At 47.5% G+C, this 24,078-nt stretch overlaps 1 long non-coding RNA gene across 1 annotated transcript in view; it reads left to right on the forward strand.

Moving 5' to 3' along the window:
- The first annotated feature begins 531 nt into the window (after positions 1–531).
- Positions 532–24,078, forward strand: part of LOC112581391 — a 34,820-nt gene continuing 11,273 nt past the window's right edge. The window contains exon 1 of the long non-coding RNA XR_006547642.2: positions 532–800. This is a non-coding gene — a long non-coding RNA (uncharacterized LOC112581391). The remainder of the gene's footprint in view (positions 801–24,078) is intronic.

Below are 24,078 nucleotides of genomic sequence, written 5' to 3' on the forward strand. Positions count from 1 at the left end.
AAGAAATGAAAAATTGACAAGCACACAGCAATATGCACACACATGATATAGAAGTGACAAGGCATGCAGAATTCAAGTCCATTTTGCAAGAAAAGTGCCCAGACATGTCACCAAAGTTGGGCGAGAAAGATGATTTCTCAACTAACATCATAGTTCCTATGTCAGGCTGTGACCAGTTTATATTTACCAAAGTAACAAAATAAATGATTAATTAACCTTTAGATATTACTATATATTTTTTGTATTTAGAAAATCTTTGCAGATGGCTAACCTAAAAAAAAAAAATCACAGATGCCTTTAAATGAAAATGCCCGTTTACCTCCTTATCAGAGGTTTTTATCTTTCCATTTTTTTCATATCCCTTGAAGACTGATCAGTGATGCTTCCACCAAAATACAATGTATCATTAAAAAGGATTGCAAATACAAAGAACGAATACTAATAAGAAAAGCAAAACTCAGAAGCCTGTTCATCTGATTCTCAGGTGGCTTTATAGGCAGTTTTCTTATTTTAGAAACCATGCTAAAGAACCATTTATTAATTAATTTGCAAACTCCTGAAACAAAATTCCCCAAGCGAGTGGCTGCCTTGCAGTGTTGCTGAGAACACAGTTGTTATTCATCCACACAGGACAAGATGGATCGTCTGTGCGAACAGGCTTCTCCTGGGGTCCCCGCTGCTGGGCTCTAGCTCTTTATACACCAAGAAGATCCCGTTGTGGGCTCTAGGACATCAATATCTTCACTAAAGGAGATTTACACCCTCCACGTTGTCACCACCCACTGCAGTGTCTCTGCAGGGTAAGTGTCCGCTGTGCCTTTAAAAGCACAGCTGCGTCCTCCCCTCTCCAGTGTTTGCACTTTTACCTGTAATCTGATTGCAGGGAGGAAAGGAAAACCCTGGCGCCCCTCCCTAGCACCCCTCCCCTGCACCCTGTCACCATGACCGTCTGTTTGGTTAGTAATTCTACCTAGCTAGGACTTTTCCTTCGCTTGCTGCTCGCTCCTCCACCGAGCTGCATCTCCATGGCAATGGAAAAACACGATGCTGGAGAGGACTGGGAGGGCCCGCAGCCCTGAAACCCTGCCCTCAGCTCCTGCCTGGCGGGAGGGGCTGGGCTGATGTATATGTCGAGTTTAGGGGCGTTGGGATTCAGAGATCAAAGGAGGTCAAGAGGGGGCTGTTGGAATGGGAGATATTTATTGTGTTTAATATAATACAAATGTGTCCGAGGAGAGAAACTGAAACCTTGAAAGTCATGTGGATTGTGGGGAGTAAACATAAACAGCACGTCTGAAAATGGGCTCAAAAGAACTGGCTGCCTGAAAGGCTGCCATATTTTAGAAATTTTAAACGGAGGGTAAATTAAGACTGTAACCATCTCAATGAAAACTGAAGACACAACTCTGTCAAAAACATTGGCTAAGATTTCTAACTCTGCTTCAGACCTGCTTTGTAATACCTTCTGGCTGTAAATGCCAGGATGACCCAGAGCACTTGAGAAATTTCTGGTTACACTTCCTAGCAACCTGTGTTTTGTTCTTAAGGACATTTGCTTCATACTATTAACTATACAGTTAACTTTGTGCCAGTTAAACCATGAATTGGACAAATTGTGGGCTGGCGGTGTGAGTGCCCATTGGAGAAAGGGACTTTGTGCCTGGGGGTCTCCATTAATGAAACAAGAAATAAGCCTCTAGTAAAACTGATATGATGGGGAATGACTTCTATTCAGTTAACTCAATTATTAGTGCTAATTGGGGCCAGGTGAAGCATGGATAATTGAAATTCACAGATAATCCAAAAACCTCTATTTAACCAATAACTTCAAACTTCTTTCCCATCAAACCAATTACCAGAGGACCTAACAAATAGAAAAAATGGATTAAATTGAATTTCACCTCCCCAAAGATTCACACAATGATGTCTTTTTATTGATGAATTCAGGATCAGAGCCAAAGATTGACTATATTCCAGACTAAATTACAGACAGTCCTTGACAATTAAAAAGGAAAGGATTTTTATCCCCACAGTTTGTTTGTAAGTCAGCTATTTGAACCTCGGAATGCTGTTTCTCATGGAACAATGTTATTTATTCACTGTGGTTGGATTCCAAGGCAGTCCAGAGAGGCCAACTGGTAACCTAATGACACAGGAAATATATTTAGAATTCTAAGTCCCTTAATCAATCCCTTTTGAATCCTAAACCCTTAGCCTCCAACCCCTAAATCTCTCTGAGCCTTAAATCTAAGGGTTTTTTTTAAATTGAAGTAAAATTCACATAACATAAAATGAACCACTTTACAGGGAACAGTTCAGTGGCCTTTACTGTGCTCGTGGGTTGTACAGCCATCTCCTCTGTCTGCTTTCTGAACATTTTCATTGCCCCCCCGAAAGAACCCCCCTTTAAACCCATTATCAACCCCTCTGCACCCTCCCGGGCCCTCTGTCCCTGGAAACCACCGATCTACTTTCTGTCTCCATGGATTTCCTGTTGCAGACATTTCATATAAATGCAGTCATACATGTGGTCTTTTGTGTCTGGCCTCTTTCGCTAACGTAATATATGTAAGTTCATTCATGCCGTATCATGTATCAGTACTTCATTCCCGTTTATTACCAAACAACATGCCATGGTATGTATGGGCCACATGTTATGCGTCCATTTACCAGCTGATGGAGACTCGGGTTGTTTCCACCTTGTGTCTGTGTGACGAAGGCCAGCATCACCCTGAGAACACATCCTGGATTCTCTGGTCCCTGATGAATCAGGAAGTGGGGTGGAGAAGGATGGACAGAAGCTTGGGAAGTCATGTGCTCAGGGACAGAGCTTGGGCGGCTCCTTCAGCGTGACCTCGGCTCCATCTGCCCGGGCCAAGAATCTGGGGCAGGCCCGGCCCCTCCCACCAGGGCCACGTAGGCAGAGGACGTTTCTCAAGATGCGCCGGCCCACAGTGAGGGGTAACTTAAGACAGGGACCACCACGGCAGAGGAAGTGCTGGGGAGGCAGGCAGGGCGTTCAGAAGAATGGTACCTCTCTCAGGTTCAGGTAGTTGCCCAGAATGAGAGCAGGAGGGGACAGACCCAGCAAGAAGTCTGCCAGATGCTCCTGGTCCTTTCCCACTTTTCTGAAAACATGGGTGCCAGAAGAGGTTTCCACGGCAACCACCGCATGTCACACTGAAGTTCACCCTGAGGATAATTCTGTCACTACCGGAGTGTCCCCTGCTCACAAAACCCACGCAAACTCCTCCCCATGAAGCTCCAATCCTTGGCACGAGGCCCCAATGCAGCTGCTTCCTTGTGAGGATAGCGGGGCCCGCCCGCCCCCAGGGAACATTCCAGAGCTCCAGATGCCAATCCTCTCTGCCTCCATGATGCCATTAGGTATTTTCAATGACTAGCGCTGGTCAAAATTCCTTACCATAGAACCAGTGAGCTCCTTAACTGCTGATTGTCTTCAAAACGCAAAGCTCTGCAAAGGCAAAAGTTAGGTGGTCTCAGAGCCCTCCACACCTGACTTGGGGAAGGGGGCTGCCCACCCCCTCACACTCCCTCCCCAGTGCCTCATCCCCCCTCCTGTGTCCACTGGCTCAGGATCAGCCTTTTCAGAGTCCCCTCCTTCTCTCCCGCCTGTAAGCACGTGCTGTTTGTACAGCACACAGTAGCTTGCGCAATCTATTCCTTCCCATCCCATCCCAGACCCGCATGCTCTCTATGGTCAACCGTTGTGGCTACAGCACTAAGATCTTCCGCTGGGGTGAAGAATGATGCTCTAGTCTTAGGTAATTTGTGGGATACTATTTGACCGAATTCATATGTATACTAAAGACTCAGGTTATCTCCCAGGACAGTACCGATATCTAAATGAGCATTTTCGACTTTGTAAAAGTGTTAGTCACTCAGTCGTGTCCTACTCTTTGTAACTCCGTGGACTGTAGCCCGCCAGGCTCCTCTGTCCATGGGATTCTCCAGGCAAGAACACTGGAGTGGGTTGCCATGCCCTTCTACTGGGGATCTTCCCAACCAGGGATTGGACCCTGGTCTCCTGCACTGCGGGCAGATTCTTTACCATCTGAGCCACCTGGGAAGCCTTTGTAAAGCCACACAAAAGCAAATTAAAATTTCATACGGGGTACCCCAAAGGATGGTTTCTGGAGTGATATCTGTGGTGTCACCTCGGCCATGGATTTTGGTTTGATCTCTGGCTTTCCTGTGAAAGGTCCCTGCTGAGGTACAGTCAGGTTCAGTTGCTCAGTCGTGTCCGATTCTTTGCAACCCCATGGACTGCAGCACGCCAGGCCTCCCTGTCCATCACCAACTCCCAGAGTTTACTCAAACTCGTGTCCATTGAGTCAGTGATGCCATCCAACCATCTCATCCTCTGTTGTCCCCTTCTCCTCCTGCCTTCAATCTTTCCCAGAATCAGGGTCTTTTCCAATGAGTCAGCTCTTCGCATCAGGTAGAACAAGTACTGGAGTTTCAGCTTCAACATCAGTCCTTTCAATGAATATTCAGGACTGATTTCCTTTAGGATTGACTGGTTGAATCTCTTTGCAGTCCAAGGGTACAGTCAATGTGGCTTAAGTAGCATTGCAGAAGGACCCGTCCAGAATAGTGACTCTATTGGTTTCAACAGCAACACACAAAATCCGGGGACTCACCAAGGACTTGGTGTCTTTACCAGATGAACCAGCACTTTCAGGAGCAGGGACACAGTAAATAAGAGTGTCCCCCTCTCACAGAGCCGGCCACCCAGGAGGGGAGACGCTGGTCCCGCAGAAGGTGATGCTGTCGGGAGGTGAGGGAGCAGGAGTGGGCCAGAGGTAGAGCCCTGCTGTGTGGGAGAGCAGAGAGTGGGCACGGAGCCGCTGAGGCAGGTCCCTCAGATCCTGGTGACTACAGGTATTAACGCAAGTGGATCCATGTCCCGACACACAGTGAGAGGAAGGCTGCTCTGGGACGGGGCGGCCAGAAAGGATTGGTTTCCCTGGCTGGGCAGCTGAGGGGAGGGAGGCAGGGCTGACAGCTGAAGGGCGGCAGGGGGTAAAGCTCCATCAGTGGGTTTCTCTCTGTCCCCCTCTCTCTCTCCTCTTCTGCCCCAAGACCACTGTCCTCCCCGTCCCGTGAGTTCTCTTCCTCATCAGTATAATGCCATAGTTTAAAACCAGCCGAGCTTCTTATGTGCCAGCTACGGCTGTTGTTCTTTCAACTCTTTGCAACCCCATGGAACCTGCCAGGTTCCTCTGTCCATGGGATTCTCCAGCAAAAATACTGGACTAGGTTGCCATTTCCTTCTCCAGCCACCTATGGTGCTGTTTAGATATATACACACATATGTAGTGTCATTTCACTGAATCCTGAAATGTGCTAAGTAGGGCTATTTTCAACCTTCAGTCAACCAGCCAAAATCTGAAATATTGTCTATTCACTTTCCCTTCTCCAGCCCTAACTTGCCAATAATGAAACATGTTTATACGGGCTTCCCCAGTGGCTCAGTGGTAAGAGAATTTGCCTGAAATGCAAGAGAAGCTCAGAAGACCCCGGTTCAATTCCTGGATTGGGAAGATCCCCTGGGGAAGGAAATGGCAACCCACTCCAGTGTTCTTGCCTGGGAAATCTCATGGACAGAGGAACTGGGAAGGCTATAGTCCATGGGTTTGCAAAGAGTCAGACACGATTGAGTGACTAAACAACAAACAATACTCACTTTGATTCTGCCTCTGTGTGAACTTTTATCTAACATCAAGAAATAGCCATCTTTTAACATTGTCTTTATATCACACAAATATTTGAAAAATCAAGATGATTATAATAATGTGCAAAGGAATATTTAAAGCAAATGCATCTAAAATGTGCGTGTGTGTGTGTGTGTGCAGATGAAGAGTATACTAAATAAATAAGTTACTCCTCTGTGGGGCAAAATTTAGCCACAATTTCTCCCTTTCATCTGAGGCATTTTCTAGGAATTAGAAAATTATGTAGCAAGTAAGGTAGGAGTTGATAGGGAGTGAAGAAAACTGTTCCCAAAATAAATAGAGCTGACATTTTCAGCACACTGATAAGAACAGACAGTTTGACTTCTTACCGTTTCCGTATCTTTGCACTCTGAACACTGGGAGAGTGACGTCAGAGTCCCTGTTGGCAGAGGGAAAAGTTTTACCCGAAAACCCTGTAAAAAGATGATGTCTTCCACACATGCAGACCTACTGGATTCTGGGAAACTCCTGGAAGATGGGCATTTCTGAATCTCATGGTAAGTGGCTTAGAAGTAAGCAGTTGACATTTCTCCCAGAATGTAGTCTAAGTAGCCTTCATTGGTACGAGCATCTTTGGTTTGTTTTTCTCTGTTTATTTTATGTATTTATCTATTTTTGGTTGTGCTGGGTCTTCGCTGCTGCACGGGCTTTTCTCTAATTGTGGCGAGTGGGGACTACTCTCCTTCTGGTGTGCAGGCTTCTCCTTGCCGAGCACAGGTGCCAGGGTCAGGGCTTCACAGCTGTGGTCGCTGGGTTCTCAAGCATAGTCTCTGTAGTGTGGCACAGTGGCTTCGTTGTTCCAGAGCACATGGGATCTTCCTGGACTGGGGATCGAACCTGTGTCTGCTGCATTGGCCGGCAGACTCTTTACCACTGAGCCACCAGGGAAGCCTGGATGTCTTTGTTTTCTCTGAGTTTGGAGCAAGTCTTAGACCCAAGAGAGTCAGAGAGAAATAATGCCTACCGCCGAGAGTGGGGACAGAGCTCAGGTTTATCAACGGTGGAGCTGCGGAGGTGCTGCTTTTATTTGATTTCACACGTGGCTGCTGGCGCTGCAAAGTCAACTGAGTCAGAATCGCACCCCAGCTTCCCGAAGACCTTGCCAGCAAATCCCTGACACCCCATGCCAGCCTGTTGGTACCTCCTGCCCCAGGATTTGTGGTCCTGGTTGACCCCAAACCCCTTCCACTCAGTGAAAGGGGACCAAGGCACATCTGTCCCCGTTCTGCCCCTGTTTCCAAGTCCCAGAACCCCCAGTATTCCAGGAGGGCCTGGTGTCCCTGATTCTTCTCACAGCTTCCTTCCTGTTGTGTGTCTCTTCGTCTTTGGTTGATTTGCCTTTAGACTGATCTCACTGCAACCTTAAGGGAATATCACCTTTCGGGCTTGGGGCTGGAAGGTGCAGCTGAGGACACAGCTGAGGCGTCTGGACAAGTGCTGTTCTCGCTCTTAAGCTAAGCAGTACGGGCATAAAGCCATTCTTTTATATTTGTACACCTTTATGTGGCTCAGTGGTAAAGGAATCTGCTTGCAATGCAGGAGACACTCAGGAGATCTGGGTTTGATCCCTGGGTTGGGAAGATCCCCTGGAGAAGGAAATGGCAACACATTCCAGTAGTCTTGCCTGGAGAATCCCATGGACAGAGGAGCCTGGCAGGCTATAGTCCATGGGGTTGCAAAGAATCAGACATGACTGAGTGACTAAACAACAAAAACAATAATATATATTACATTAATATAAAATATGATAATATATTTTATAATATAAATGCATTTTATTTTAATTTATATATATTTATATATTAGATATATATTTTTGCATGTAATAAACAGCTCAGGGCGATTTTAAATTTTAAGGAGTCTTAAAGTGAAAGAGGAGAGTGAAAAAGTTGGCTTAAAGCTCAACATTCAGAAAATGAAGATCATGGCATCTGGTCCCATCACTTCATGGGAAATAGATGGGGAAACAGTGGAAACAGTGTCAGACTTTATTTTGGGGGGCTCCAAAATCACTGCAGATGGTGACTGCAGCCATGAGATTAAAAGACGCTTACTCCTTGGAAGGAAAGTTATGACCAACCTAGATAGCATATTCAAAAGCAGAGACATTACTTTGCCAACAAAGGTGCATCTAGTCAAGGCTATGGTTTTTCCAGTGGTCATGTTTGGATGTGAGAGTTGGACTGTGAAGAAAGCTGAGTGCCGAAGAATTGATGCTTTTGAACTGTGGTGTTGGAGAAGACTCTTAAGAGTCTCTTGGACTGCAAGGAGATCCAACCAGTCCATTCTGAAGGAGATCAGCCCTGGGATTTCTTTGGAAGGAATGATGCTAAAGCTGAAACTCCAGTACTTTGGCCACCTCATGCGAAGACTTGACTCATTGGAAAAGACTCTGATGCTGGGAGGGATTGGGGGCAGGAGGAGAAGGGGACGACAGAGGATGAGATGGCTGGATGGCATCACTGACTCAATGGACGTGTGAACTCCGGGAGTTGGTGATGGACAGGGAGGCCTGGCGTGCTGCGATTCATGGGGTCGCAGAGTCGGACACGACCGAGCAACTGAACTGAACTGAGATTTGTTTAGTATCCTGTTTCGCCCCCACCCCCATATCCTAGGGAGTTCTTCACCTCACGGTTTGTCGCTTTTCCTCCTCAAAACTCAAGATGGAGAGTCAGGAAAGACACCCCCCATGGGCTGCAGATTCCTACGGTTTTGCTGTCTGTGTTTGCATGCGTACCTCAGTGTGGGTCCCTGGCTGGTTTACACACTTCGGCACACATGTAAACCATGGTGAGTCTCATGGAAACACGATCGCCACCCCGCTCAGGGGTCGGCAGATCTGGGGCTGCTTGAGGATTTGTTTTCCAGCAAGTTCCCTGGGGATGGCGGAGCTCTTGGTCATGCTTGGAGGTCCGTGGGTCCCCGCTGGAGAACCCCGGGTGCAGCGGAAAGGCTGCAGGTACAGATGAGCAGAGAGAGCAGCAGGCGTCTCTGAGGCCAGAGCAGGTGCAGGTGTGAAGAGCAGGTGACAGACCTCTGAACTCGGAACTTCTCACATGAGTCAACAGACTTATGAGTTAAAACATTTCTTCTGTATTTGAAGTTTTCAGGCTGAGAATGTATTTCTGGGGAAATGGCATTTTTCTTTATAATTTTTTTCACAAACCCATGTAATACTCGCCATCAAGAATACTGATGACACCATCTGGGCTTGAGTCACGTTCCCCCCAACCCCACTTCCAGCTCTCAGGTCCGAGCAGATGACCTTGCTACATATTTCAGAAGCTGTAAGTGATGTGCCTACGTGAACTTCATTTAGTCTTTAATAAATTCAAAAATACTTTTTCAAAAAAACTGATTGGAATTTTTTTAAAGACACAGTAAGCCAATCAGGTACATCTTTTCTTGATACTCTTAATTGTTAACAGTTTGTCTGATAAGCGGGCAATAAACGTAAACGAAGCAACTAATAGATGGTTTTTTCTCTTATACAGCCCAAATCATTTTTTTTTTCTGGTTTTGCTGGCCTTTTGCTTCTCTGCTCCTCCAGTGTTTATTACCATCAGCACCACTGTTCCAGGACTGTCTTAGTAACGCAGGATCTAATTCTCCTCACCCATCAGCCTACAAAGTACACACGTCACGCTCTTAACTCCTCCTAGCTCTTTCAGGAAGCCTTCCCTCAGAAGGGTGGAGGACCCTAACACCACCCTCCCACTCCCAGCTCTTTCAGGAAGCCTGACCTGGGCCTTAGAAGGATAAAGGACCCAGACACTCTCGCCATACCAAAGCCAAGGGAATTCATCATGTGTGTGCATATGTTTATCCAATTACTCTTTCAAAGACACGGGTGAAATAGGTCAAAAGGTAGATACTTCTAGTTACAAAATACATAAGTTGTGGGGATATAATATGTAGCATGGTGGCCATAGTTAATAAATAATACTGTGTTGTATATTCGAAACCTGTTAAAATAAATCTTAAAAGTTCTCATCACAAGAAAAAATTTTGTTAACTATGTTCAGTGACAGATGTTAACTAGACTTACTATAATGATCATTTCACAGTATACACAGATATTGTGTTGTATGCCTGAATCTAACATAACACACATCAATTATGAAAAAAAAGTGAAAGTGTTAGTCGCTCACTCATGTCCGACTCTTTGTGACTCCATGGACTGTAGCCCACCAGGCTCCTCTGTCCATGGGATTCTCCAGGCGAGAATACTGGAGTGGGTTGTCAGTCCCTTCTCCAGGGGATCTTCCCAACCAGGGATCAAACCCAGGTCTCCTGCGTTACAGGCAGATTCTTTACTGTCTGAGCCTCCAGGGAAGCCCATGTCAATTATACTTCAATACAATTTTTTTTAACTAAAAAAAAAAATAGTTATCCATAAACTTCCTGGCAGCACCTGGTGAACAGACCCTCAGTAAATGTTGTAAAGCAGCAGAATGTGACAAGCACAGCTTTGCAACCCCCCCTCCGCCAATGGTAACATGTAGGGCCACCAGCCTCTTCTCCTGGCTCCCCACTTGCTTGTGGGCCAAAGGGGGACAATATATCTACCTCACAGCTTCCACCCACATCCGAGCTGAAGTTCCTGCGAGTTTAAACAACTGAAGCAGCTTTGAGCATTGGAGGCTGTGTGTGTGGAGGGGAGTCACTGAGAATCAGTTACTTACATATTCAGGGACGTGATCAGTCTGAGGCAATGTTTTTGAATAGTTGAATGTGACTCGAGAAAACCATTTTAAGAGAAAACAAATGGTGTTGTGACGACCCCTAAGTTAAAGACAGACCTGGATCTGGAAGGGAAGGGACCACGTGCTTGTTTTCCTCTGGAGACACGGTGTGAACCTGTGACACGGGGGTGTGGCCCTAACACACTCTGGAAACCTCCCCAACCCCCACCAGGGCAGGCCTCAGGTGTGCTTGTGGACCACCCCCCACCTGAACACGGGAGCCACTCAGGAGACAGTTACTGTCTGTTGGCTCAACCCATCTTCTGAGGGTCCAACCCCATGACATCCAGGAGTCAGCGTGCCTTCCCAGTGGGTCTGGGCCCTGACCCACGGAGTAATAGGGGTCCTCTCTGGACACGGGTGAGATACACCATCCCTTCTTGCAGAGTTTGGGCAGAAGGTCTGGAATCTCAGGCTCTGTTTCCATTTCAGGACCTGGTATCCAAGCGTTTTGTAACTTTATTCTGTCAAACAGGATTTAGCAGGAGAACTGGAAGGCACTGCAGTCTGGGAGTGATGTCTCAGGGCCCCATGAGGGTGCGAGCCTACCCTGTTTGTCGACTGTCCCACCTCGGGGGAGGGGGCCCAGCGCTACTCCAGTCCCCATCCTGCAGCCCTGAGATCCTTCCTGAGGCCTGGGGCTTGTCCTAACCTCATGACCTCTCTCTCCATGTGCAGGGGTGTGGGAGCTGCCCACTGCCCACATCACAGCACAGCAGGAAAGATCCTCCCAAATCTCCCATGATCCTAATCAAACGCCCCAGAAGGGGTGCAGGGTGAGGTCAGGGGTTCCCTCGGGGAGGGGGGGGAACAGCCCAGGGAAACAGAACAAGTAATTTTCACAAGTGATTCTCTTTGCTGCTTTTGATGACCACGTCTCAAACGTAAAGATTGCCAAAGAAGCAGGCAGCGTCGCGGCAGAAACAGGCATGTTTCCTTTTGTCTTAGATTGCGTCCAGAACCAGGGACTGGAGACCTGCTTCCGCTGGAAACCACTTGGGGCCCCTCCTTATTGTATTCACCGGCTTCCCTTCCAACGCTATGCTTTTGCTGCTGAAAGAGCAAGCGGTTCGTCAACATGCACCTTGCATCCATCCGTCATGCCTTCCTCCTGTCTCAGTGAAAGAACAGGAAGAAGGTGCAGAGATGCGTCGACCTCGGAGGAGAGACAGGGCTGGTGCGGCCGCCAGTTGAGTTGCTCCGTGTTGTTCATTTTTCTCAGTACAGACTCAGCCGTGAATCTGATACCTCCCTTCCCCCCGCTTTTCCTTTTTCCCCCTGTTTTATGAGGCTGTCATCTTCAGGGCACCACCCTCTTCTCACAACAGAGCGAAAGGAAGGCTGGGAGGAAAAAGGTTTCCTGGAAGTGATTACGAGGCTGCCGCAGAAATCCGGAGATACGGTGGAAGGGAATTTTATTTTCTCTGTCTCCCTGCACTTGAGTCTCAAGTATGCCTCGTAAAACTACGCAATTAATCTTGCCATGTACAGATTGGCCAGAGTTCTAAACCTTAGAAAACACACCTCAGCAAAATTCAACATGCTTTCCTTAAAAGCGTGAGAAGGAAGGTGATTTAAATTATTAAGAGTAGCTGCAGTGTATTTTTAGTGCTTGCGGCATCTTGCATTTGGTTTATGGAGCCTAGTTGCCCTAACCCGGCTCTGTCTGCATTGTTTTTTTGTTTTTTCTTCCTGCGTTATCTTGTCGTTTGGGCTCTTTCAAGAATGGAGCCTACATCTCCTCCAGGAATTCACCGAGACCAGACCTCTCTGTGTGACAGAATATGCCTCCTGTGCCTCTCCAAACATCTCCGGAGCTATTTCCTCCGCTCATTGCCGACCTCTCTTAAGAAGGAGTGACGTTCCTTCAGGAGCGAGGGTCCCTCAATTGCCTGGGAAACTGGAATTGGCGATGCATTGTCTGGTCATCCCATCCTCTCAGAGATACTGATAGAGATGGGTTTAAACCTTTACCACCCCTATTAATTATACACTTGAGATTTCAATGGCTGGCGAACAAAAATTTCACTACTACGCTGTAAACAGGCAGAGGGAGACAGCGGCGTATAAATTGTAAATTCATGTAAAGCTATATCCAGGGAAGGCGTGTATGTACAGAGGGCGAATGGGCTAGTTTGTGATAGTGGGTACCAGCTGGGGAGCCTGGCGCTGCCACCAAGCCTCTTGGGAGTGGATGGTGATGCGGTGGCCACGAGAGTAGTCCCCCGAGTTTCATCAGAAGTGGCCGACTCGCAGGCTGGGAGATCCTGAGACATTAAATAGTAGCTTTTCAGAAAATTTTAACTGTAACACGTGGTTCATCCTTACATTTGAGAGAACTGTGAGTGAGAGCAAACCAAATCCTGTCCATAACGTGTTTTTGTTGTTTAGTCACTAAGTTGTATCTGACTCTTTTGTGACTCCATGGACCATAACCCTCCAGGCTCCTCTGTCCATGGGATTTTCCAGGCAAGGAGACTGGGTGGGTTGCTATTTCCTGCTCCAGGGGCTCCTCCTGACCCAGGGATCAAACCCTAGTCTCCTGGCTGGCTGGTGGATTCTCTACCATTGAGCCACCCAGGAAGCACCTCTAACATGTTAAAGTTCAATCCTCAGGAAGATGTGTGATCTCAGGGCACAAAGCCTGTGTCCTCTGTTCTACAGCCAGGCCCTCAGATCCTCCCCAACCAGTATCTCCCTTCCCCACCTGCTTCAGCAGATATACCATTGATTCTACTCTCCTACAGTGAATGAAATGCGCACAAAAAATATCTTCACCATTGGCTTTATCAGACACACTTGAAGTGGAAGATGTGTGTAGATATGTAGTATCTGACCACAAACATGAGGGTTGAGTTAACTGCATTTTCCTCTTTCGTTAGTGGCACAACTCCTACTGGGCAGGGTCTCTTCTTCGTCTCAGTAATTAACTAATTAATGACCACAATTCCTTAAAATTTTTCACATTATTACATTAAGTAAATAGTTCAGACTTTCTTTTATTAAAAACAGCAACAACAAAAATAAACAATTTCACTTGTAGTAGTATCAACAAGAAATACTTAGGGACAAATTTAACAACCAAAATGTAAGACTTATACACTGAAAACTATAAAACATTGTCAAAAAAATTAAAGAATATCCAATAAATTGAAAGACTCCTTATGTCCATGGATAGGAAAACTTGATAGTAAAGTGAAAATACTCCTTACTTTCATCTGAGCGTCATTGCAAACCCTAGTGTGGCTATACTTGGAGGTGGGGCCTTCAGGGAGGTAATTAAGGTGAAATGAGGTCATGGGGTGGGACCCTAATCTGGTCAGACTGGTGTCCTTCTAAGAGGAGGAGGTGATACTGCACATGCGCTCACCAAGGACACAGTCAGAAGGTGGTGGCTGCAGCAGAGGGACCAGCCAGGGGTCCCTTCAGTCCGCAGCTTGATATCGGGCTTTCAGTCTCCAGAATCGAGAGAGATGAACGCCTGCCTCTCGGCCACCCAGTCCTGGGGTTGGTCCTGGCTGCCTGACCAGACCCACAGTGGGCTGGCCATTCTCCTGTTGGACACCCCGGGTCCTCTTGTCCTGTTTGGACTCCAGCTCCCACCTGCCACCTGGACACAGTGTCTCCCCCTCCCCCCGAACCAGGCTGGGTGCAGCGGTGTGGTTCAGACCATGTTCCACGGGGAGAGGCGGGCAGTGTCGTCCAGCAACAGGACAGGTGTGCTCCAGCGTCTCCAGGCGCCTGGACCAGGCAAGGAGCCAGCGGGCGCCATGACCCCGGTGCTGCACATGCGCACGGGAAGCCCAGTGGCGCTCACGGACTTGAATGAAGCCACCGGCATCAGTAATGCGGATGCACAGTCCTTATCCGAACGCAACTATTTGCAGTAAAAGCTGAGTTACAGCTGAGTGAGGAGCCCACACGGGGACGACAGGAAGGACAGGACACCTCAAAGACTGTGCTGCCCACCGGGAGGGACGTTCCTTCTGTGACATCTGCCCCTGTGGCCAGAGCTTATGCCTCAAATCCATCAATTGTATGTTTCCCTTTTAGGTGAAAATGACTTTGTGAAGATAATTCGTTTGTGGAACGAGCACCACATGAAAACTTTCCTCAGAATATTTTCCAAAAATCCTTAGAAAACGTGAATTTCTGAACGGATTTTTAGTATTTATAGAACTGGGAAGACGTTGTGCCACCTCCTCAAGGTTTAACTTTCTTTAGTGGTGGCGGAATTTCAGGTACAGTCCTCTAGGTTCAGATTCCTGCTGCCTGATCTCAGTGAATCATTTAACTTGTGTAAACCCAAGCCTCCTCATTTGCAAAATGAGAAAACCGACTCGTACCTGCTATGTACAACTTGAAAGGATTCTTATCACAATCAGTGTGGAAACATACTGTAGGACGCTCTGTAAATTGCATCCTGTGGGGAAACAGTGTCACAAAATAGTGACCACTCTGGACAGGCAACCCCTCATTTAAGTGGTCACTGGCTATGCAATATTCAGGAAGGATAATATGAGAAAGCATTTTTATCTGTTGTCCTTCATTCTTTCCCAGCGGTGAAAACAATAATGGGAGTTTATTTCATGAATAATGAAAAAGAAATGTGTCCTGGATATGTAGTTACTTAATGTTTTAAAGAAGGCTTCTCAGGTGGCTCAGAAGTAAAGAATCTGCCTGCCAATACAAGAGACGCCAGTCCAATCCCTGGGTCGGGAAGATCCCCTGGAGAAAGGAAATGGCAGCCCACTCCAGTATTCTTGCCTGGAGAATCCCAAGAACAGAGGAGCCCATGGGATCACAAAAGAGCTACATGGGCTACAGTCTGTGGGGTCACAAATGAGCTGGATATGATTTAGTGACTAAACAACCTTTTACTGCAAATAGTTGCATTTGGATAATGACTGTGCATCTGCATTACTGACGCCGGTGGCTTCATTCAAGTCCGTGAGCAACATTGGGTTTCCCGTGTGCATGTGCAGCACCGGGGTCATGGCACCTGTAAAGAAGACTGTTTTGTTCATAGTTGACATGCAAGCTTGGTTAGAATCCCACCTGTGCTGTTTCCTAGTTCTGTCATCTTGGGCACGTTCCTGAGCCCTTCTGAGCGTGTTGTGTATTTGTCAGAGCTCCTGTGGGGAGTGGATCAGATCATTCAAGAACAACCTCCCAAAAGGATCCGCCTGGCGTCGGCGCCCAGCCGATGCCCAGTCTGCGATCTTGTTATCTCCTACTTCTCAGGGCTGCACCTGTGCACAGCCTTCTCCTCTTGCTCTCAAACTGAGATGCTAGATGTCAGGAAGGCGTCAGGCTTCCCAGAGCTGGCATGTTGCCTTCTACACTCTATAAAGCTTTGGCAGCATCAGGAAGCCAGAGACACACTTTAGCTTGAGTGATAGGTCAATTTCACTAACCTTGAAGGCTTGGGAAGACAACCTGCTGATTCATTGTGTTTGCAGAATACACAGACTTCTAGTGTTTTTGTGCCAAAGAGGATTTATTTAATATTTTATCATTTGATTAAAGAAATCATGTTCATAGTCAATGTGTGTGTGTTCCAAAAGATCCATTTATCTCCCTGTACTTTCTGCGAGATCCCTTTCTTGAGGGAAATTGCTTGTGTGCAAGCAGCATTTCCGAGATGGCTTTTCCTGGGAGTTTGACTTGCAGATATTTGTGCCAGGAACTCAGGTTTCAGGTAGTGGGCGGGGAGGCTGCTTGGCCAATCGGAAGGTGGATCTGCCCAGGTCATTTGCAAGTCCCAGCCCACTTTCCTGCAGTGCCCCCAGGCTGGTGAGCTATCTCCTTGGGGATGTCACAGCTCTGGCTACGATTTCCTTTCACTCCTTAGCTGCTGGAGCAATCTGATGATGACTTTCATCTGTGCATGCAGCACTCAGGTGGGTGGAGCTGTCAAAAGACTGTAGGGTCTTACCCATTTTGCGATGGCACCTGAGGACAACGAGGAATGACAGTGCTTCCTCTGCAGTGGGGAGTGACTTTGCTCATTAACACACTGATTCATGGCTCCTTGTTTTCCTTTGGCTCAATGTGACATTGAGTGCATGCTCATTTGCTCAATCATATCCAACTCTTTGTGACCCCATGGACTGTAGCCCACCAGGCTCCTCTGTCCATGGGATTTCCCAGGCATCAATACTGGAATGGGTTGCCATGCCCTCCTCCAGGGGATCTTCCTGACCCAGGGACTGAACCTACATCTCCCATGGTTCCTTCCTTCAGGCAGATTCTTTACCACTGAACCACCAGGGAAGCCCCAACATGACATGAGTATCTAGAAAAAGGGAAATGAATGAGAATGCTTGTAAAGTAAAATCCGGTTTTGCAAAGGTAATGACGTTCTAAAATTGGAAAAAGTGCGACTCAAGCAGGAAAAAAAATGAAATAAACCCAAAATGACTGAGCTCTTCTTAGCTTCTCAGAGTAGTAAAGATTTTCTCAATGTGCTCTCATATTGGTTCCATTATTTTAAAACATTTTTCACACAGGAAGAAAGTTAATGCTCCATAGTTTCTATCTTATGATACGACCTGATTATTGGAGGCCATTCCAGATGCTGGCCCTCACTGTGCATTCAGGTATGTGTGGTTAAAAATGGGTCCTATAAAAAAAAAGGGTCCTATATGGGCCCCCAAGTGACACAGTGGTAAAGAACCCGCCTGCCAATGCAGGCAACACAGGAGGCTTGGGTTCGTTTCCTGTGTCGGGTAGATTCCTTGGAGAAGGAAATGGCAACCCACTCTAGTATTCTTGCCTGGGAAGTCCCATGAACGGAGAAGCCTGGTGGGCTACAGTTCATGGGATGACAAAGAGTCAGACAGGACTTAGTGACTAAACAACAACAGCATATAAGGATTCCTTCCAAAGTCCTGAAAAACAAACAAAGCCTGGCCAAGCAAGGGATATGTATATTACCCAGGAACATTCCACAGATTTGGGCAGAATTCAGAGGGCAAAGCTCGCCGGGAGTGAGCAAGCATAGTGAAATGTTGATGTTTGTATAAATGAAGCCGTTTGGAAGGAAAGTGAAAGTGAAGTTGTTCAGTCGTGTCCGACTCTTTGCAACCCCATGGACTGCAGCCCACCAGGCTCCTCTGTGCATTGGATTCTCCAGGCAAGAATACTGGAGTGGGTTGCCATTTCCTTCTCCAGGGGATCTTCCGACCCAGGGATCGAACCCAGGTCTCCTGTATTGCAGGCAGACGCTTTACCTAGAAGAAATCACTCAAATGTAGCTCTAATTTATGTCAGAGCCACCCAAGCGGGCAGCAGGCCAGACTAAGGGCTGCCTGGACTGCTCTCTCCAGGTGCCTTGAAGAACATGTGTCTATATGAAGACACCAGGGAGAAATACCCATCACTCCCCTCCAGGTGGGAACAGTCTCTAACCAAGCAAGGGGTCTGTGTGCACTCACGTGCCTCGGGGAGGACAGGGAGGATGGTGTGTGACAGAGAGGGTTTCTAAATACCAGCAGAGGAGCAGCGGGTGGAGCGTGTGTGTTCTCCTTGAGGAGTTCGGGAGTGGCTGGAGTGGCCACTGGTCTGAGAAATTAGTCTGGGAAGGGGAGGTTCTCGGTACAGCTTGGAGCTGGTATGACACAAAGTCCCACTGTGCCAGGACGAAAGAGGGAGACCCTGCCTGAAGCTAAATTCACTGTAGTCAACGAGGGGCCAGCAAAGCCCATCAGAGAGTCGGGCTGTCTCTAGCTGGCTGTCTCTCCTGGACATGGACCTGCGTCCTTTCCCTGTCCGTGGGCCCACTCAGGAGTGACTCTCCTCCCCTTTGTCTCCGGAGGAGACCTCTCTCTTCCCGCTCTCGGCCTGACCTGTCTCCTTGCCTGCGTGATGCTACTGCACATCTCTGTTGTGGCCTGTGTTCACGTGGGTCTTGGGTACCACGAACTGGAGGTGGCTGGGGACAGCCAGTCCCCACCAGGGCTGCTGATCCACAGGCTCCCGGGGTGGAGGGAGCCACTTCTGTATGAGCTGCCTATTGCTGCCATCACGAAAGGCCAGTGGCTGCGCAGTGTGGAAAGTGGATGTCTGCATCCTGACCACCTTCTCCCGTGGACTCAGGACGGCACCCTTGATCCCACCAGCCGGTCCTATAGGGACCAGGCTGCACTGGTCTTCACAAGTGACACAGCATTTTAGTTTTGGTGGCAAGTTAGTTAATAAGGAAATTGAAGGGAGTGTTAAGATCTGCACACTGAGAGATTCCTGTTTGTTTTGGTTTCAGAGCTTATTGGGGAATAGATGATTGACATTTTATAATACGGAGGGAGTTTGGACTAACGGGGCTCATGGGGGAGCAGGGGGGATTATAGGTGACACAGCCCCTCCTGGGCTCCCTCCTGACTGTTTCACTTTCATACACTCTGTTCCCCCAGTGAGACTGGATGCTGGGGGTCTGAGCAGATGGCCTCCAGCTGTGGGTCACGTATACTCCTCTCTCTTCCGCAGGCTTGGCAGGGCTAAGCCAGGTCAGGTGGCAGGCGATGGCAACTTCTAACAAAATTAGCCTTGAGGGACTCATCTGGAAGTCACTTTTAATTTTTCAGTAAAGAGCATGTTTCATGATGACTTGATTGGTGAAAAGGTGTCAAGGCAAGAGAGTCTTGATGGCGCTAATAAATCCTTTTGCAAGGTGGACATGATGGGGAGAATTTCCGTATCTGCCTAGTGGCCCAATTCTGTGCGTGGTCCTCCTCATCACCATCTGGGTCCAGGCCCCGCCTCTGGCTTTGTGCATTAGAATGAAAGCTGTCTGAGTCACCCCGGGCTGCCTCGTAGAGTGCCACAGCCTGGGGGCTTATCCACAGACGTTTGCCTCTCCCATTCTAGAGGCTGGATGTCCGAGACGAGATGCTGGCAGTGTGGGTGTCTGGCGAGAGCCCCTTTCCTGGTTCACAGAGGCTACCTTCTCACTGTGTCTGCACGTGGCAAAGAGAGCAAACTCTGACCTCCTCCTCTCATAAGGGCACTAATCTCACCTCAGGTCCCACCCCCATGATCTCATCGCTCCCCAAAGGCCCCGAATTCAAACTCCATCACACCAGGGGTAGGATTTCCGTATATGACCTTGGGGGACACAATCCAGTCCATAGCACAAGTCAGGAGCCGGGGTGAGAGTCGGCTGCAGGACGCTCAGCCCGCCTGTAAGCCAGCACAGCTTCCTGACAGGAGTGATGGCTTTACCTGGGGCACAGAATGGCTGGGGGATCAAATGGGAGGGAAAGGGGTACAGTGAGTATTATATCACCTGAGATAAATGCACTGCCTCCAAGAAGTGCTGCTGAGCAGAGCTTTGCGTGTTTGGAGGAGAGCCCTGCATGGGGGGAGGACCTGAACGGAAATGTAGTTGCAACCGAGGTCTCTGCTGAATCCCTGAGGGATCTGGACCAGAATGGGGTCCTGATGGAGGCAGGGGCGGGGCTTCAAGAGGTCCTCATACTGGCAAGGGGCGGGGCTTCAAGAGGTCCTAAAGGGGCAGGGGGCGAGGCTTCAAGAGGACCTGTTACTGGCAGGGGGCGGGGCTTCAGAGAGGGCCTGATGGCAGGGGCGGGACTGAACCCAACTTGAGGAGAACAGGTGCCTCTTCTGCCTGAGGGGTGGGCGGCAGGTGTGTGTGGATGACGTAGAACAGGCCATTTGCGATTTCGTAAGTCAATGGAGGTGAGTCAGGGAGCAGCTCCAGACGCTGCCACTGCCGCGGACACACCTCTGGTCACAACCATCTATCGCAGACAAGTCACGGAGAAGGTGTACGACACAGCAGCGTGAAAGGACCTGCGTTTACACACCCAGCAATGAAAGAGGCCTTTGGAGAAAGTGGGGCTCCCCTGCTGTCGCTGTGCAAAATGTCTTTTTGTGAGATGGGGCTTGAAGTTGAAAGACAGCTGATCTGTGAGTATACAGCCCTGCTGGAAAAATGGTTCCAGAACAATAACGCTAGAAGCATGTGTTGTTAAGGTTAAGGATTACTGCATGATTATAATTATAACTTAAAGTTTTGTATTTTGTTTTTTAATTGCTAAGTCGTGTCTGACTCTTTTGTGATCCCATGGACCGTAGCCCACCAGGCTCCTCTGTTCATGGGATTCTCCAGGCAAGAATACTGGAGTGGGTTACCATTTCCTCATCCAGGGGATATTTCCAACCCAGGGATCGAACCGGAGTCTTCTGCATTGGCAGGCGGATTTTTTACCACTGAGCCACCAGGGAAGCCACAGATAGGACAGAATCAATACACACTTGGGGTCTCAAAGAATCAGACACAACTGAGAGACTGAGCATACACTCAAGCTACTTGGGAAAGAGAAGGATTCTTTGCTCAATGTAACCAAAATGCTCTTGTTTAAGAGCGTCTGACCATATGATAGTTGTATTGGTCAGGGTTCTCCAGAGAAACATTACAGAGACAGGGACAGAGATTAAGGAATTGGCTTACGAGATGGTAGGGGCTGAGGTCTTCGGAATCTGTGCAGGCTGGCAGGCTGGAGACCAGCGGATACTGCAGTCCTCAGGTTGAATTCAGGGCAGCAGGCTGCAGGCTCAGGAAGGGTTTCTGTGTTGAGAATTCTTTCTTTGGGAGTCCTCTGTGCACTTAAGCCCTTCAACTGATTAGATAGGTCCACCCACAGCACAGAGGGTGATCCGCTTTATTCAAAGTCTAGTGGTTCAATGTTAATCACACCTAGAAAAAGATCCCCTGGAGGAGGGCATGACAATACCCTCTAGTCTTCTTGCCTGGAGAATCCCATGGACAGAGGAGCCTGGTGGGCTACAGTCCATGGGGTCTCACAGAGTCGGACACAACTGAAGTGACTTAACACGCATGCATGCACACCTAGAAAAACATCTTCACAGAAACATTTAGTCTGGTGTCTGGCCAAACACCTGAACACAATAGCCTGGACAAAATTAACCATCACAAATTCTAAAACAGCTCTCAAAAAACTTGGTCGGTTAACTGGACTCTCCACAATTCAAGGTCGAAAGGGCATTTTCATTACAAGGCCGTTACCTGTTTGCTTGTCCCAAAAGAAAAACAAAAGTCACGCTGTGATTGGATGTGCCGACAACAACTTGAACTTTCTCATAATCACCTCATTTTGTGGGACTTTCCAAGGAAACATAGGATTATGCAATGAAACGGTGACTGTCACTTTAGAGCCTAAAATAAACACTTTTATTGTCTTCTTTTTTACTTAACTATGTGCAACAGAAGCATCTTGCGCATGTAGAGACTTAATGAATAGCACCATGGCTAATACATTTCCCTGCCCAAGAAAAGTCTCTGAAAAACCCAGAACTAGTTCATTTCCCCCAAATGTCAGGCTGCTTTTAGGGAACTATCAAAATGAAACAAAATACCCTGAAACCCAAAACTGAAAAAACTCCCAAATCTAACCAAATTGTTTTTATCTGCAAAAATTGTGTCAAAATGTTAAACTGGCCAATTTTAAAATCCAACCAAACTTTGGAACCAGGTCTGGGAGACTTGATGGTTTCTGGAGTAGTTCTTGTCTCACCAAGGGGTTTACGCCTGGATGGTTGCTGAGTGCTAATGGAACCTGGAGGAGTTAAGTCCTCCCCCATGAGATAGGGTTACACAGATAAGGATCAAAACAGAACCCTATCTGGGAACACTTTGGATTTACTCAAAGAGCTCCTCTTTGTCCTCAGAAGCCTTCTCACACACAAATCCTTCCCCATCAAGATAAGGAGCTGCCCCTAAGAACAGGGGCTTGTGGGAAGCTGTGGGTCCCTCAGAGGTATCTGAGAGGCTTAAGACCAAGAAGGAGTCTTGGGCTTGAAAACAGAGTCTGCGGAAGCAGCAGAGGCATCAAGGACTGGTGACCGTCCCCAGGCTTGCTGTCACTCTGGTTTAAAACTGCTTTGGCCCGGGAAAAGGGACCATGGGACTGGGAGTCACTGGGTCCTCCTGGCCTCATCCCATTTTACGGACATTAACAAGCCAGGCTCCCACCACCCATGCCCAGGACACGCAGAAAATCTGAGACCACAAATCATGAACGTATTAAATACATAGAGCCAGCGACAGAATTTGGAACCATTTCCTTACCCTTCTCTAAAAATGGTCCCCATCTCCAAGTTTTTATGCAGTTAAATCTTTTAAAATGATCAGAAGGCATGTGACAGATTGCCCCCATGAACTCTGTGAAGGTCACAGCAATTGCTTGACACTATTACCGGAGAGGTGGGCGTCCTTCCTAAAATCATCTGTTTTGTCACACGTGTGCTTTCTCCTTCCTTCAGCTTCCCTCCGGCCCTTCACTGCATACAGGAAACAAAGAATCCTCTATGATCTATCCCTGAATTTCACCACGCTTTTTTTTTTTTCAAATCCTGAAACCATATTGGTTTCTCGCTACCTAATAATCAAAATTTATGTCTTAACCTGCGGCCAGCACTGTGTTAGGGTGTAGTGTGTGGAGAAGGGGAAAGTGCAGGGAAATTATAAAGTACAGTTTTTCTCTCTCTCGAAGGGCATGTAATATTCTAGTTTCAATCGGGAGATGGGGGAGGGGAAACACACACACAAAACACACTCGAGACAATTAGGGGCCAGAGTAAGAGAACAGTAATTATGTGCCAAACTGTGTGGCACAGATTATTCATCTTTTAAGGGATTTGGAGACAAAAAGGACTCAGTGTGGGCTAAGGCTATTTGAAATAACTTCATCAGGGCCTCAGAGCAATTCCAAAATGCAAATAATAAACCAGTAAGAAGGGCTCTCTTTCATAGAATTTTTTTCCAAATAATAGGTTGGAAAATATTAAAATACATACCTATATGTGTAAAATTTGTATGTTATATTAGGATATAAACTACTTCAATAGTGTAATTTTGATAATTATCATATATTGCATATACTAGATGAATGAAAGCTATCTTTTCATAAATGCAACCTGATATTTAATAATTATTGTTGAGAACAGATTTTAGTCTTTACTACTGGGGCAAAAATAAAGATTATATATTTTACTTTTCACTGGGGCGAAAATAAAGATTATATATTGCTGATGTATGGATGTGAGAGTTGGACTGTGAAGAAGGCTGAGCGCCGAAGAATTGATGCTTTTGAACTGTGGTGTTGGAGAAGACTCTTGAGAGTCCCTTGGATTGCAAGGAGATCCAACCAGTCCATTCTACAGGAGATCAGCCCTAGGATTTCTTTGGAAGGAATGATGCTAAAGCTGAAACTCCAGTACTTTGGCCACCTCATGCGAAAAGTTGACTCATTGGAAAAGACTCTGATGCTGGGAGGGATTGTGGGCAGGAGGAGAAGGGGACGACAGAAGATGAGATGGCTGGATGGCATCACTGACTCGATGGACGTGAGTCTGAGTGAACTCCGGGAGTTGGTGATAGACAGAGAGGCCTGGCGTGCTGCGATTCATGGGGTCGCAGAGTCGGACACGACTGAGCAACTGATCTGATCTGATCTGATGTTGTTTAGTCTCTAAGTCGTGTCTGACACTTGAGATCCCATGGACTCAATGGATCCCATGGAGCTCAC

Source organism: Bubalus bubalis, chromosome 22 (assembly GCF_019923935.1).
Source record: "Bubalus bubalis isolate 160015118507 breed Murrah chromosome 22, NDDB_SH_1, whole genome shotgun sequence".
In the NCBI taxonomy this organism is placed as follows: Eukaryota; Metazoa; Chordata; class Mammalia; order Artiodactyla; family Bovidae; genus Bubalus; species Bubalus bubalis.